The sequence below is a fragment of the Sander lucioperca genome, chromosome 23 (genome assembly GCF_008315115.2).
Source record: "Sander lucioperca isolate FBNREF2018 chromosome 23, SLUC_FBN_1.2, whole genome shotgun sequence".
NCBI lineage: Eukaryota > Metazoa > Chordata > Actinopteri > Perciformes > Percidae > Sander > Sander lucioperca.
The window spans coordinates 17,736,125-17,740,581 of record NC_050195.1 but is presented as its reverse complement, the minus strand read 5'-3'; the positions used below and the strand labels follow the sequence as shown (position 1 = coordinate 17,740,581).

General features: G+C 42.2%; 1 protein-coding gene across 1 annotated transcript in view; it reads right to left on the bottom strand.

Annotated features, from left to right (window-relative positions):
- Positions 1-2,020: 2,020 nt before the first annotated feature.
- tgfbr1b (transforming growth factor, beta receptor 1 b) overlaps positions 2,021-4,457 on the bottom strand; it is a 53,008-nt gene continuing 50,571 nt past the window's right edge. The window contains exon 10 of the mRNA XM_035998113.1: positions 2,021-2,050. The gene's annotated coding sequence lies outside the window, so the exon portion shown is untranslated. The remainder of the gene's footprint in view (positions 2,051-4,457) is intronic.

The window sequence follows — 4,457 nt, the reverse complement described above, 5'->3', positions numbered from 1 at the left end:
AACCATCTCATGTTGTTGCTGCTCAGGAGAGTCTGAGAGAAGAAGCATCACATGCGTGCGCATGTAGAGTGTTAGTGCTGTGTTTGGGGTGCTTGGCAACAACAACCTTCCTAAAACCTAACACATAAATAATTTTATTATATTTATTTATTTTTAAAGTCATCAAGGCAAGGAAACGTGTATAGTACCTTTCAACAACACAGCCCTGTCTCCTAAAAATGACATTCCCATCCACAAAAGTACAAGGAGGGTGAGATGGATGGGTTAAACATGCATGGGGCCTACAGTCATGTGAAAAAATTAGGACACCCATGCTGAAGTTGACTAAAAAGAGGAATAAAAAAAAATTTATCTTAATGCCTTAATTAAAAAAATGAGGAAAAATCCAACCTTTAAGGACACCAATTTTGTTCGTAAATAAATAAATGTTCTTCCTTAAAATACAGGGGGCATAAGTAAGTACACTCCTATGTTAAATTCCCATAGAGGCAGGCAGATGTTTATTTTTAAAGGCCAGTTATTTCATGGATCCAGGATACTATGCATCCTGATAAAGTTCCCTTGGCCTTTGGAATTAAAATAACCCCACATCATCACATACCGTTCACCATACCTAGAGACTGGCATGGTTTTATTTAAGTTAGCCTAATAGCTGGTTTGATTTGCATTGAGAGATGATTTTATAGAAAGTACCCCATGCCAGTCTCTAGGTATGGTGAAGGGGATGTGATGATGTGGGGCTATTTTAATTCTAAAGGCCAAGGGAACTTTATCAGGATGCATAGTATCCTGGATCCATGAAATAGCTGGCCTTTAAAAATAAAATATATATATATATATATATATATATATATATATATATATATATATATATATATATATATATATATATATATATATATACATACATACCAGGGGTGATGAACCAGCCTGACATGGAAAGATGTGATCATTAACAACGGCAGACTGCACAAAAACATCATGATGTTAAAATCACCTACGTATGTATAGAGTGAGAATATTAGTCAACTAATCAGGCGATCGACATTGTACAATTAGATATGGGTTTAACAGTCTACATATAATAAATGAGCAAGATAAAAAAAATTTAAAAAAAACATCATAAAACAAAGAACACTAATGATCACAATCCATAAAGGTTTGACTAAACACAAACAGCTAGATCGACTTCACATCACAGGTATCATTAAACAAACTACACCGTTTAGAAATCTGAATGGACTTGTTCTATCATTCCAAGTATCGTTGAGTTTTCATTTGGCTCTGTAGGGAATAAAAATCAATCTATGAGTCGGTCACACTTAACTTTAATATTTATGAGCAAATGGTCAGCAAAAATGTAAAGCGTAGACGGTGCAGAGTCACAGTATTACATTTGTTTCTTATTACAGAAATAATCTATCATTTAAAGTCCTCAGCTTGCTGACAGATGCTGCTGTTTGGGTGTCCCAGCACCCATACATCTCTGTTCATGCGCAGAGAGCACAAACACACTGAGGAGGGAAAACACAGCACCACTCCCTTGCTCCCGAATCCATCCCTGCTCAGGCGTAGTTAGTGCTGAGATGTCATCATTAGCCGGAGTAGAGTGGAGGTCCTGGAGGAGGATGCAGCGTGTCACTCCTCTAGTCAGACTAACTGGGAATGATTTATGGTGTCGCTGCAGCCAGCGTCCTGTCAGGAGCAACTGGAGAGGGTTAGTTTACCAAGGGATGATGGCAGAGGAACACGAGCCATCCCACGCAGCTGTGTATCTTTCAAAGCCACAGCCATGCCCGCCTCAGGACACACACGTGTGTTTCTGCATAGTAGGCTATGTCCTAATACACAGCAGGCTCCTGAAGAAACCTGCTGCAGCATAGGTTCCACTCTCTCCAGGGAAATGTGTCCAGCCTCTGCACAGCACACATACTGCACACGATATATATGTGACTCCATATGGAGCGCCTCTCAGGGTCTACTGGAGCTTGCACTTTTACACCACAAGAAGGGCTGTGCAGTGTGTGTGTGTGTGTGTGTGTGTGTGTGTGTGGAGGGGGGGGGGGGAGGCAGCTCGCTCAATGATTTACTGAATCAATTTCCACACACACACAAGTGCGTCTCACTATCTGTGTGTTTGTGGGGACCCGTCATTGACATAATGCATTCCCTAGCCCCTTACCCTAACCTTAACCATCACAACTAAATGCCTAACCTTAACCCTTACCCTCACCCTAACCATAACCTAATTCTAACCCTAATCCTAAAACCAAGTCTTAACCCTCAAACAGCCCTTTAAACTTGTGCGGTCCAGCATTTTGGCCCCACAAAGCTGTCCGGACCCCACAAGTATACTCTATTCCCGGTTTTTGGACCCCACGAATATAGTTAAACAACACACACACACACACACACACACACACACACACACACACACACACACACACACACACACACACACACACACACACACACACACACACACACACACACACCACATTTTCACTTTGCTTCACAGGTGTGTGTTTAACAGGACGAGATACAACACCTGGATAATGTTCAAATCACAAATTACTTTTATAAACACTGATAAGGCAGATATATAATCATAAAAAAATGTGTAGAAGAGCTACAGCGGCCACCACACAAGGTCTTAAACAGACATGGCATGTCATGTGGTCCAGATGATAGAAACAACAAGGTGAAGAGCGGGGTACAGAAATAGTAACAGGAAGGTAAAAATAGAGCAAAAGAAGACGTGAATAAAACCTCAAACAGTTTAAAAGTCATCCTCTTCAGCAAAGATGAAGCAGGTAAGTGTGTGTGTGCGCGTGTGTGTGTGTGTGTATAAATCAGAGCTGTCTGCTGGCTGCTCCTAATCAGCTCTGTCACTGAATCAGTGGAGCTGATTGATTCCATACTGGAGGCCGGCTCAGAACAATCTGCAGTCACAAATGAGCTATTGGCCTCAGGTTAGTCAGTGGCACGGCAATCAATTTGGGGATTAACATTGGATCGGTTGGGATTATGGATTTTTTAACGTTTGATACTATCCAGCAACATATTTTAGCTCACAAATTGTTATTTTAAATTGTAGATGTTTTAACAGGAAGGTCTCGGAGGGTGAGTAGCTCCTCAGGGCTCAGTCCTGTCCCCCATGCGACTAGAGAAGCCAGCATGGGGACAGGGACGTCCTGAACTTCATCATCAGCCTGCTCCGTAAAGAAGATCAATCTGAGCGTGGGCCAGTGGTACATGAGTTTGTCCAGTGGTGTGATGAGGCCTTTGTCCAATTAAACGCCACAAAGACCAAGGATATGGTCATTGATTTTAGGAAATCCTCTCTCCCAACATCTCAGACCTTGATTAAAGGAACTGGCATCGAGTCTGTAGAACAGTATCTGGGGACCGTCATTGATGAAACCTGAAGTGTGATGCCAATGGGGATGCAGTCTGTAAGAAGGGACAGCAATGTTTGTACTTCGTCAGGAAGTTAGACACTTTTAATGTAGACAGGAAGAAGATGTCTTTCTTTTATAAGTCCTTTATTGAATCTGTTCTTACTTTTACCATCATTTTTGACAAAAAACACCTAAGCCGTATGGCTGATTAGGTGATAGGTATCCCACAGATCCACTTGCCAGCTATCTACCAGTAAGTACTCACCAGGACCTGGTCTGTATTGGACTCCACAAGACGATATGAAAATACGCAAAGAATTCTTAGATTTTTTTTCACGCCACGTGTGAATATTTGCATTCCACATTTGCAAAAGTTTTCCATCGTTAACAGTCATCGACCCATCTCTGTTTTCCTATAATAAACCCACACTCATCTATTCTCACTGTGTGGAAAACTCACAATGTGCTCGCATTTCCTACAGGTGGCGCCAAAGAAGTAAGTAACAAGTCAAAATACTGAGCTTCAGAGATTCACAGTAATAACAGTAGCAGTGGGCATCAGCATGAGCACCATAATGCAAGGAAATCTGTGAAGCGAGAAAGCACAAGGACTCCGGGGAAGAAGCTAAGTTAGTAAGATGCATTAATGGGACATGAATGCACACAGATGGAGAGAGAGAGAGAGGAGAGAGGAGCTCAGTGTGTCATAGGAAGTCCCCCGGCAGTCTAAAGGCAGTTACACACCAACCAGACGGCCGACCTTTGGCAGAAAAGGCAGTTGGACTGATCAGTCTCCCCGAGTTGGTCAAAAAAGTGCCTCGGAACACACCAAACGACGAGACGTAATACGTCTCCATAACAGCAGGCGGCGCTAATCTGTATTGTCGCCCAAAAAATGAAAACCGGCAGCTGATTGGACGAACGCGTCACATGGAGCTGGCTGCTGCTTCCGGATTTGGGATTTTTCGAATGGCCATTACTGGCGACTCATTCAGAATACGATCTCATATTGTACTAAAATAGTTCACCGAAACGTGTTTCTGAAAACATTTTAAG